General features: G+C 43.8%; 1 protein-coding gene across 2 annotated transcripts in view; it reads right to left on the reverse strand.

The window, feature by feature from the left end:
• BCL9 (BCL9 transcription coactivator) overlaps positions 1 to 12111 on the reverse strand; it is a 103090-nt gene extending 90979 nt beyond the window's left edge. Inside the window, exon 1 of one of the 2 annotated variants that reach the window (XM_083611453.1) lies at positions 11891 to 12111. The gene's annotated coding sequence lies outside the window, so the exon portion shown is untranslated. The remainder of the gene's footprint in view (positions 1 to 11890) is intronic. The other variant, XM_083611455.1, reaches the window with a different exon arrangement.
• Between the last annotated feature and the right edge of the window lie 454 nt (positions 12112 to 12565).

Below are 12565 nucleotides of genomic sequence, written 5' to 3' on the forward strand. Positions count from 1 at the left end.
AATGAGGTTGCATTCACACAGGGTTTTGTTCTGTTCCCCCAGCATTTCCCTAATTTCCGTATTATATTTGAGCTTTCACACAACATAAACACCACTTCTGGAAACCTAGTGGAATACAGTGGAAGTTTAGTGCTCATTTCCATGTTAATTGGTTCCAGAAATAATCTGTTTGCAACACCATTAAACCAGAAAATCGTGGGAGTAAAGTGATGAAATTTGGGGTGGGATACTGGCATACAGTTGTTTCCTGCTGTTTTTATGGTTGACTCACGAGGGAACGACATTCATTGTGCCACACTGTGTGAATGAACTTTAATGCAACCTGCCAGTATATCAGTAAAAAAAGCCACCGTTCCATAATGCAACAGGTACTGCAGTGTGAAAGGAATGCTAGAAAACAGGACAGAAGCACTAGCATTATCATCAGGAAAAGTAACAGAATATATCCCATGTCAGAATGCACCCAAAATGAGGTTAAATAATAATTGTCTCTCTTAGACAGAAATTTTTTTTAGTAAGTGACAAATAATACTACTGAAAATAAATAATCATTAGGGATAATTTATGGTGTTACATTTCTGTCACTGTGGACCCCAAGGCAGCCTACAAGTGCCTCCCAAGTGATGTCTCACCCAGACACTATCCCAGCTCATAGCTGCTTAGGCTTCAATTCAGCAAGGCAGCGGCTTCTTGTGTCTTCAGGCCATACACTGGGACCACAGGTAGTTTCAACAGCTAGAAGAGGCTTCCCACTGTCAGGTCACCAAGTGCAAATCCACACCATACATTCAGTGCACATTTTAAAGCACATGGCTTCCTTCCGAGAACCCTGAGAAATGTAGTTTGTGCTGGGAATTGTAGCTCAATGGAAGGGAAACTACATTTCACAGGATACTTTGGGGGAAGCCAGCCACATTGGATGTTCTTTATATGCATGGTATGGATCTGCCCCATCAAAAGCTGGAATGGAGGCTTTTAAAGTCTCTGAAGCTGTGGATCTTCCCTGCTAGCGCTGGCTAAAACTGCTACTTCTTCGTTATTCCCCAATGGGGGCTGAAAGGTATGTATCTCTCTCTCTCTCTCTCTCTCTCTCTCTCTCTCTCTCTCTCTGTGTGTGTGTGTGTGTGTGTGTGTGTGTTTAATTGCTTTTTGGCTGAAGCTTTGCTTGCCTGTTTAGCCTGACTGTTGGATTTTGTTGGGCTTGTTTTAATTTGTATTTCTTCTTACTTGTTTGTAAACTACTTTGAACAATTGGAAAAGTAGTATATAAGTATTTTAATAAAATGAGGCAATAAATACAAGTTTGAAAAGGAGGAGGAACTGAACAAGAAGGCAAGATGTGTCGCCCTTGAGATGCTTTTCTGGGGGGGGGGCGGGAATAGTAACCACAGAACAGGTGGGGTTTGGGGTTTTCTTTGCTAAATATCATTCTTTACTTCTCAGCATTTAGCACAAGAGAAGCCAATTTTTAACAAGATGGTTACACAGGGGAATAATGTGTCTTAAAGGGTGTGATGTTAACATGTTTCCCGAAACACATTATCCAACATGCATTTGAATGTTTGGAGACAGTCTACTGCACGTTAGCAAATACACTGCAAAAACAATAACACTCTTTGCTATGTGTCAACCCCTTGTGTAGATGTGCCCTTAGAGACTAAATGTTGCTACCACCTGAGTGTTGCTAAGAGGCATATACAAAATGAGATCAGCAGCCTTCAGCCAGACAGCAGAAATCTATGGTGCAACTGGCCCTAGTAGCAATGCTGTGTTAGCAGCAGCAGCAGCAAAAAAGAAAAGAAAAGAAAGGGGGGTGGTATCCAGGAATGAACAACGAAAGAGGCACACACTCTGAGAGAGAGCTACAGCAAACACATATCTGTGAACAAGTCTTCTCCGATATAGCCTATAAATCTGCCCGTAGATTGGTTCCGTTAGAAAAAGCTTAAGGTCCACTGCAGCCTCCCTTCTGCCTTTCACAGTTTAGTGACAATCTATGATTAATACAAGGTTCATATTCGCTCCCCCCTCAAAAAACCCCACCACCATATTTATCTAAATTTTCACGAGATATAATCTGTGAAAATCAAGAGCCTGAACCTTCCACCGTTCTCTTTAATTTGTGGCAGAATGATAACTCATCAGGGATAGGTCTTCCTATCTGTCAATTTCAAGACTTCTAAAATAATCTTCAGCTGTTTATACTCCAAATGTGGAACCTGATTCTATGCATGTTTACCCGGAAGTGAAATTCTCTTGTTCTGCAAGGTCTGCTTCCAAGTATGAATAGGATTTCAGCCTTAATATCACAAAGAATAAGGCACACAAATTACCCACTCGGTAGTGAGTGAAAATACCTAATCTTCTTCCATCTTTTCACGTGGAATGTTGTGTCACTAACTCAGTGGAACTTGTGTGTAAAGCCAAAGCAAGTAATTTGGCTGTAAACAGAACCCAGTTGTGTGATTTAAAGGCTAACCTGCTGCGCCACAGTTTACATCATCTCTATCTTATAGCTCCCACTACAGCATATTTGCATTTTGACCATCTGCTTCTTCCTGCACTCCACTATTAAACATGCTTTCTGTGCCTGTGCAGGTTGAGTCCTTTGGGAGCTAATGGATTGTCCTTAGGGATGCACAGGTGCGATTTAGTTGTTACTTATCCTCTGAAGTCCTGGCTTCCCTCCTTAAAAAAACAATTAAAAACTGCCAAACTTTGCTTCTGTGCACCGCAATTGTGGCTGCTTTTTTACTATGCCTCTTTCACATCTCCCTCGTTTGTTTAAGTCACTTTTGTAAAACACCTACTGTATTCATCTTTCAGAGGCTAACAATTAAGACTTCACTTGGAAAGCTGTGCAGAAAATTAACATTTAACAACCCAACATGTATCAACAAACAAGGGTGTGGGATCAGTCACTATTGAACTGCTCCCCTTCCAAATATCCCAAGTTAGACTATTAAAGAAAGGGTAGTCAATATTAGGAATCAATCTGCATTGGGGGGTTTTTTAGTTGAATTCAAAGTCAGTGTTCTAAAATGTCCAGAATGTTGGACTTAGACTAGGGAAATGCAAGTTCAGGCACTAACTGACCTTTGGGACAGTCACCCTATCTTACTCTGCCTACCTGCCCTCCACGGGGTTGTTGTGAGGGTAAAATGAGAAAACCCCATGCATAAGTTCATTGAAGAACAGTCAGTGTAAAAATGCAATAGATAAGTACCAGAGAGACACAACTGCCACACTGCCTGAAGCAAAACTGGTCTCCACTGAGTTCTGTACCCATGTAAAATTGTGCATAAGACCTTTATGAATATAATTTTTAAACAGTTGTGTAACTGAGGGCTTTTAGCTAGTTAAAACTCTTACTGAGGGTTTAATACATTCATTTGATGTGCACATACTTCTGAGCCCATAACATCAGAACTGGTTGCCTAAGCAATTTTTTTTTTTTTAAAAAATATTTTTTTAGTGAACAGGGCCATTGGTCCCTATCAAACCCTAGGACTCTGGTGCTCCTTAAAAGTTGCACAGCTAACAGACTCTGAAGGAGCATTTCTGCGTACATGTGCTAAAGGGACCACTTCCATATGATGCTATGAGCTCCAAACTTTGCATCACATAATTATTCTTCAAATGATTAATCAAGGTCTGAACTAATACCAAAAACTGAGTAGGCAACCTCAGCATGAACATATTGGAACTCCAGAATTTGCCCATGAAAGTGAGCATGGAGCTCTCATTAACTTATTCATTAATTTATTATTTGTTAAATTTGTATACCACCCTTCATCCATAGATCTCAGGGAGCCACTCTCTTCTGACACCATGCTGGGGAACTGGTTCTGTAGTGATACAGGGAAGAGGAATGGCAAACCCACACGAAACCATTTCCTACAGTCCTCTGGCTTTACCCTGGGCTGACCAGATCCTGATCAAACATTAGTTCAGTTGGTTTTGTTTGCATCAGAGATGCTTAATAACTGCTACAGATGTTTTAGCATACATTGAGAGTAGGTATAACGGGTGGGTTTATTTACTTGTGAGGGGTTTTTGGTTTATTCATTTCACAAATTTGTTTCGCAAAAAAGGGGGAAGTCCTCGTCCGCTTACATGCATGATATTTTGTGCTACTCTATGCCTTTCATAGTGCTAAAACTATTGTGAAATTTAGGCACATTTAATTAATAGGTCAATCAACTAATCAACCTCTATCACTTTAAACTATTCCTTAAAATTGGGTTGAAGCCCTAATAAAAAATGCATACCAGTTCCATCAGCTATCTTGGTTTCTTCTCTTGTCCACTGGCCTGCAGACAAATCCCTTGCCACAGAAGCTATTCATCCACAACTCTCTTTTCCTTCTAAGGCTGACAACTAAGAGAGCTACATGGCAGCACCAGTGAGATTGGGGGCAGGGGTAGGTTTTGTCCAGTGTTAACTGCTTATACATAGTACACAGGCTTAGTAAAGTGATGTTGTTGTTAATTTTAAACAAAGAAGACCAGACTGCTTGAAAACTATGCAATTTCCATACTTAATTTTTTGAGTTTGCCATTTTCCCTGGTCTGTTAATGATTTCTCATTTCCCCAGTAAATACCAGGAAGAAAGAACATAAGAGCCCTGGTGGATCAGGCTAAACAGACATCTAGTCCTGGTCTCACAGTGCCCAACCTGTGGGAAGCCACAAGAAACTGGTAAAAGCTTATAGTTATGAGTCACCTGTTCAAAACCAGTTCCCACCCACCCCAGGAAATTGCCAATTCTGGTGGTGAATGAATGAGCTCATGAACATGTAGTGTTAAAAAAAAAAATGGGGGAAAAGGCAAACGGCCCACCTCAAGCATGGGGGAGAAGCAAAAATACCACACTTGGCATTTCAGTTGTGAAGTCAGGAAGAAACCAAGCTCATCCCACACCTGAGGTATGCATTGTGAGTTCTATTTTTATAATACATTGTCTTCAACCTTACATCTATGTTAAAGTACTGAGAAAACATATTTGCACAACATTTGTGGTGGTCTGTGCAAATGTTTGCTGTCCAGCATCCTTGCCCCCATAACTCTGGAGGGACTGCCTTGTAGAGGAAGATGCCGCTGCCTTGCATGATGTTCAAATACTGTGGATGTACATGAAGCAATAGCTGCTGACCACAAATTTAAGAGCCCTGCAACATTAGACAACTGAGTAATGCTTCATAAACAAACAACACACATGACAAATATATTTATCACTCGGATAACAGGATTTGTCTACGTCTTGAAGTAACAGAAGTCGAACAAAAAGAAGGAAAGAGTTAATCCTGGTTTGATGACAGATTTGCCTCAGGCTACATCTCAAATAGTGGCTTCCAGGACCTCTCTGCTCAGTCCACTAGAACATACTGTCTCTCTAGCATGCCCGGTGAAGCAGAAAACAAGAACACTTGTGTTAGCTGAGATGCATATGTACATCTGGCCACACTGTGTGCAGCAAAAGAATTATAATAATAAAAAAATGAACACCTTCCCTGTTCAGGGTGTATGCTTATGTGTATGAGTGCTCATAAGCAAGGAATGTCTAGAGTCAATGGGAAACAAGCAAGAGAACTTGTGGCCTATCCATTTTTGATAAGTTTTGCGGCTTATGAATATTCTAAGCAGGGTAACCATGTTTGTGGCTTGACTGTCTGCTAGACAGGAACTATGTTGGTGGAGAAAGCTAGTAAAGCAAATACCAACAACCTTGCCGTCTGTTAACTCTAGCCTGCCCAATATCCTGCCTAGGAAAATGAGGCCTGCCAAAGGAGTTCTTGAGAACCACTTGGCAAGTGACCACCGGTATGATTCATGCAAGCTTAGCGAAAATTAAATACCCAGTTTAGCCTCTCTCTTTCTCTTTCCTTGCAGTCACAATAGAGCAGAAGCTGTCAAATGGCAGGCGCATCTAGATGCCCTTCCGCTTTCTTTCCAGGGTGGTGGCTGCACCTTAATGCATAAGTGGTACAAAAGGAGTACTTGTTTGTGGCCTTTGCAAATGAGTGGATTTTTTTGGCATTTAAAAAATGAATATCTAATTAGATCAACACAGCTCTCAAAGAGGAAAATTGTACAAAAACCTGCACGGGTATTTCCTTTTGTCCCAAGTCTGCCACTTGTAAGAAGAGACAGCAATAGCAACCTGTTGTCCTTTCTAAAAATGAACTCTCGCCCTTCATATAGTGCCAGTTTTTGACCTCGCTAGCCCCAATCTGCTGCTCAGTGTTTCTTGCAGAGCTGGAGGGCCCGTCACCCCATTTTTCTTTTCCTCTTAACGCTCCTTGGCAGCGTTTATTCTCCGTCTGCTACCAAGGGGCCAATTAGTGCTTCACTGTTGTTGAGCTTTGTGATTTACCTAATAGGAACTAGATTGGAATTAAATAGGGCACCAAACAGCCATGAGCAGGTATCAGCATTATGGGCTGCATTCAAACAGGTGGGGATCCTTGATGCGAAGCAGTAAGCGCAAAGAACAACAACGGTGTGATAGGTCTTTCGTGCCAAAAAGCTTTTCAATGAAACAAAACACATACTGGACATGCTTAACTATGCTACAAAACTGTAAAAAATAAAGCAATGCTGGAAGCAGAGGCTCTCACAACAATGAAATCAGTCCCTGGCCAACATAATACACGTTACTCTGGACCCAATGTGATGACATGCGTATTTAGTAAGAACATGGGAAGATGAAAACGGTGTCTCCAAGTGAGACAGAAATAGGAAAGACCAGCACCTGTGTGGAGTATGTCATAAAAGGGACGCAGGTGGCGCTGTGATCTAAACCACTAAGCCTCTTGGGCTTGCCTATCAAAAGGTTGGCAGTTCGAATCCGCACGATGGCATGAACTCCCGTTGCTTTGTCCCAGTTTCTGCCAACCTAGCAGTTCAAAAGCATACCAGTGCAAGTAAATAAATAGGTACCGCTATAGCGGAAAGATAAACGACGTTTCCGTTTGCTCTGGCTTTCGTCACAGTGTCCTGTTGCACCACAAGCAGTTTAGATATGTTGGCAGCATGACCGGGAAAGCTGTCTGTGGACAAACGCCAGCTCCCTTGGCCTGAAGCAAGATGAGCGCCGCACCCCATAATCGCCTTTGACTGGACTTAACCATCCAGGGGTCCTTCACGTTTACCATGTAATGAAGTTATACAACTGGGGTGCATCTAGGCTGTCTAGCAACTTCTAGCACTCCTTAAATCATTGCCTCTCTGCTGTAATCCACATGCCAAACTGCAATTGACTTTCTGCACTTCAGGGTTTGCAACACTGCATACATCCCACTGTTCCGTTTACACTACTTGCAAGTTCCAGCCACATTAATGGTGGGGAAGAGACAATAATTGCCAACACAGCATTTTAGAAATCAATTATTTAATTTGTGTTAAAGTGCTTAAAAATAAAAAAGATGCTTTTGCAAAGCACCTTGGTGGCATTTTAAAAGGAAGACTAAAAAGTGTTAAATGAATTAGTTTGGGGAGCCCCAACCCCAAAGTGTTAAAACAGTACCAATTGGAAAAGCAGCATGGGTTTTCAAATCAATTTCTAAACCTACACTAAAACCCTTTTTAAAAACTATATAAACACTATTGTGCAAATATTTCAATTATCTTTTAAAATATATATTAAAATTATGCATTTTAGCGTAACTCAGAAGTTTAATTAAAGCAAACTTAACTCACTGACCCCCCAAAAATGTAAACAATGAAGTTATGCTGTAGTAGATGCACGGTGAAAGGTTCACTCATCCATCACTGCACACATAAAAGCCACACCTCTTTTAAAATGTGAGCGAGTAGTGTTAAAAATAACCCATACCTGTGGTCCTTATGTGGATAGTCTATAGAGAGGGTAGGGTTATAGAGGTAACTAGCCCCTGTCCTATCTTCTTGCTTTGTGGCCTTCTTTTATTTGATGGGGGAAGGCAGACTTGTAGATCACCATGGCACCTTTACTATAGTGATAGAGAAATGAAGAGGTACAGCCCTGCCCTCCAATCCCTGACCGGAGCCAACTGCCCTCCCCAGCCTCTGAGATGCTGCTCCTTGCCGCCCCCTGCATATTCAGGTTCTCCTCCTTGCCACCCCCCATGAACTCCTTGCTATAGGCATTACTTCAGAAGGTCAACAGCAGTGGTGTAGCAAGGTCAGGTGGTACCCGGTACGGAAAATCTCTTGTCACACACCCCCATTGAAATTATTTTTTTAAAAGGAAAAATAAGATCATTACAGTTGTAAGTGTTATTTTCTGGTTTATTTACTTAACATGGTGAGCATAAGCACTTAAAAACCTTTCTTTTGCGATGGGAATTTCTTATTTTAAAAACACATATTTTTGCCATTTTGTCACCCCCCTCAGTGATGACACCCGGGTCGGCCCGCACCCACCACACCTTCCTTCCTACGCCACTGGTCACCAGAACACTTGTAGTAAATCAAATGATGAAATTCTGCACCGCATACCACATTCAAGTTTAACACAACAATTCCAGGGAACACACAAAACTCAGATGGTAACACGCAAGAAGAGCAGAGACATTCTAATCTCATGTTCTGTTATGAGGTACAGAAGATACGTTTCTGCACCTCGTAAAGGAATACATCTGACATTTTTTGTAAAGTATTTGGCATTTGTATTTATTGTATTAACCATTAGAATAGGGTAGAATTTTATGCCTCCTTTGTGCTGCCGTAAATGCCTATTAGACATGGAAAGGAAATAAGCTCGTCTGGCATTAATACAGGTATTATATATTTATGGCATACATATGTTTTGCCTCATGGAAGAAGCGTGCTTTATGTAGACAGAAACTCTTTGCCACTTATGCATTTTCTGTATTGTGCGACTGCTCATTCTGATATGCATCTGTGAACATTTATAACCATGTATGAAATAAACCAACAAATTTAGTCTTCATATCAATATAAGAAAGTGTACAGACTGACCAGTGGTAGATGCCCAATTCTGCACAATACACAAATGTAATGAGCAATACCACATTGTTAAGAAAAGAGTTAGAGCTTCAGGACCCCTGCTTCTTCACTAGATCACCCACAGAGATCCTTCCTTCTCCACCAAAACCTCACCAAAACTTCAATCCTCACTCACTTATAATCCTTCCTACAAGGCCTATCTACATAATTCTCATAATTTTATAAATATATCTACCTTCCTTTTCACAAACAAACAGCAATGCTCAGTTGTATCCCTCTCATTTTCAACAACAACCAAGAGCTCCTCTTTCAGTCAAAATGCACCTTGCAGAAAGAGCTTTCATGGATTATTCTGAACCTCAGTTTTGCAGTCGCCCTGTCATCTTATCTGCATATTTGCATTGTTTCTCTCCCCCTTCATACTACCTCGATTCAACTATACACATTTCACCCATACATCTGCACATATGCAATAACACTTTCCCAGTATGTGAATATGTAGCACGCACATACACACACAAAACACATCTAGAATTTTCACCTATAGTGGTGTGCATAGATGTAACCACTCCTTCTCCCAATATCTGTTTGGGTAAAGTGTCATGTGCAAAGCAGCCCTGCATTAAGAAAAAACCGTGCCCTTCCTCTCTTTTTCTCTCTTGAGCCTGTCCCGCACCCAACGGTCTCAAAACTTGGGTTCCTTCTCTAATCCTGACTTACTACACTTTGATCTTCCTTCCTCCTATTTACTCCTATAACTGCATTGTACAATGTGAGCTGCACCTAACATTAAAGATACTATCTCACCCAAATAAAGTTTGGGTGTGGAAGAAGTGCTGGAGTGAGTGTGTGTGTGTAGAGGGATGGGACTAGTCACTAGACAGAATTCATGCTTTGCACTTTGCAGAGGCAGAAGAGAGCCTCCATTTTCCTTGCTAGACTGAGGAGGGTCTCAGGCCAATTTTGTCTCCCTCCCCCTTTCTCCCATCCTGCTCAGTCTTTTAACGCACATGGTAATCTCCTACAGGCCTGGGCTGGGAAAGCATCAGACCTCTTTCTCCCTCTTTTCCTCACCCTCCTCAGACCGCTCCTGTACAGTTCCAGTTGCTTTGGGGGACACTGGGGAGGGGGGAGTATTTGTGCCAGTCAAGACTTCTACAGATTTCTAGATTCTTGCTATTTGTCCAAAAGTAATGCACTCCAGACTTATGGTGTGTGATAAAAGCTATGAGACCTCAGAGAATTCAGTTTCAGTTAAAATCCCATCAATATTTTAAACATAATGGGAATCCACAGGAACGAAGAGCAACGTTATTATTTTTAAGGAGCAGCAATAGTGAAACAGCTCTTCTCTCCCTTTTTGAGCACTGCCTCAACAGCAGTTAAGGTGATCCCCTCCAAAAGCAGCAGCAGCAGTGAGCACACAAGCCCTCTTACATTGTTGCCCCTCACACTCGGCCAGCTATTTGCTGAATGATAAATAGCACCGTTCTCTACATAAAATGTTGTTTACTCTCTCAAATCCATAAGAGATGTTGCCCTAAAAAAACACAACCCGAAAGCTTTATTGCAAACCGTCTAGATTTGGACGTGTCCGCTAGACTCAGAACAACACAAGATTCGGGATATAACAATGACAAAAGATTCATGGTCTCATTCTTCCTGGCATCCAGCTTTTTTAAAGAGGGGGGTGGCAAAAGAACACAACATATGTACAATTAGAGAGGCGGGTGAAAAAACCCGATTCCTCCTCCCACCTCATTTTCAGTATCAATCGCCCAGTAAATCTTGCAAAAAAGACACAACAGAACACGACAAGGGGCCAACAGGTGGGGGTGGGGGGGCGAGTTAAAACATTTTCCTAAAAGAAAAGAAAAGCTTTTGTGTTCATTTGCAAACGGCCGTGCTCCTTTCCTTCGCCTCTTTGTAAACCGAAGGGGCTCAAGCTTTCTGAAACGCGATTAAAAAGACAAATGCATAAAAACCGCGCTAAGTTTGACCTTCTCATTAACCCTTGTGGCCAGCGAGAACAATTTTAACGCCACAATGAAACAATTCCCTTGGGTGGGTTAGATGGGTGTGCATCTTTTCTTTTCTTACTACCGGGGGGGGGGGGACTGAGGCGCATGGCAAGGAGGCGGAGATCGCCGCCACCACCCCTAGTGGGAAAAGTTTCGCGATGCCCCTTCCTTCCCTGCCCCACTCCAGTCTGAGCCCTGCAACCTCGGTGCATCTTTCGCTCAGCAGTAGTGGCGGCGGCAACCCCAAAGCTGGGCTGGGTCTTGTGCAAAGGCGCGCCCCCCCCTCGCCCCCCAGCCAAGAGGGCTGTTGCTCGCCAGGCAAGCGGCTGCGGCGGCTGCTTTTAGCCGGGCCAGCAGCAGCAGCAGCGACAGCTCTTGCGCTCTCCGAAGCTGTGAATGAAGGAGCAAAGGGGAGGTGGGAGAGTGGAGGGGAAGCTTGGAGCTCCGAGGCCGCCAGCCAGGAGCCTGCTGCTCCGCGCGCGCCCCCCTCCGCTTGCCCAGCAGCGGCAGCCGCCCCCCTTCTCTTGGGCTTAGCGGGGCGAGGAAGAAGACGGAAAGCGGCGGCGGCGGCGGCGGCGGGGGGGGGGGGCGGGAGAGAAGAGAAGCGCAACTGCAACCAAATAACAGCGCCTACCAGGAGCCACCTCCAATACATGCATGCATAGGGAGAGCGGGAGAGAGAAGAGCACGCATTCCCGGGCTCGCTCTCCCCGGAGCGCCTGCGAGGCGACCAGCCGCCTGCCACTCACTGGCCCCCAACCCGGCGAGGGAGGCAGCTCCAGCAATGCGTGGTCCCCCTCCTCCTTGCCAAGCATGGAGCGCTCCAGGCTGGGGAGCAAACAAGCTCCTCTCGGGCTCGTGTTGCTGCTGCTTGTGGTGCCACACAGAAGGGGAAGGGAATGTAGCCTCTCTCTTACCTGTTTTTCTTTCTCTCTCTCTCTGTCTCTGTCTCTTTCCCCCCCCCTCTCCCTCTCTCTCCCTCTCTCTTTTTTAAATTGTGTGTTATGAGGAGAATTTCTGGAGAATCATTTTCCGCCAAGGCGAAAAAAGGAAAAAAAGGGGGGGTGGAAAGTGAAAGGAAACAAAAAAACAAAAACAACACCCGAGCCCCTTTCCTCGCAAGCCCCCCGGCCTCCTGGTACCAAGACACGAGGACAACATCAAAGCAACTTGGGGGGAACACTTGAGGGGCCTATTGTCTGCTCCAGGCGGCTCTGTTTTTCCTTCGGCCTCCCCCCTCTCGCTGCCGGGAGACTTGGTACGGCCCAGGCATTCATGCCAAGTAGCTTTCACACATGGAAGCTTGTCTCAAGCAATTGCTGACAAGCCACAAACAAGACATTCTCCCTCCCTTCTCCCTCCCCCTCCTCCTTTCTTCAGAATGCAAACTAAAACTCCAGTGACAGGCAGGCGGGTTTGGCTTAGCCCCCCCACTCCTCCCTCTACACACACACGCAGAGCTCAGCTCACTGCTGTACTGGTGGAGTTAAGAGACAGGGAAAAAAGCCCAGGCTGAGTTGGGGGCAGGGAAAGAGCTGTCTGCTGTGTCCCAGTAAAATGGCAGAGAGAGAGAGAAGCTGTGCACACAACAT

Source organism: Podarcis filfolensis, assembly GCF_964270895.1.
Source record: "Podarcis filfolensis genome assembly, chromosome: 4".
In the NCBI taxonomy this organism is placed as follows: Eukaryota; Metazoa; Chordata; class Lepidosauria; order Squamata; family Lacertidae; genus Podarcis; species Podarcis filfolensis.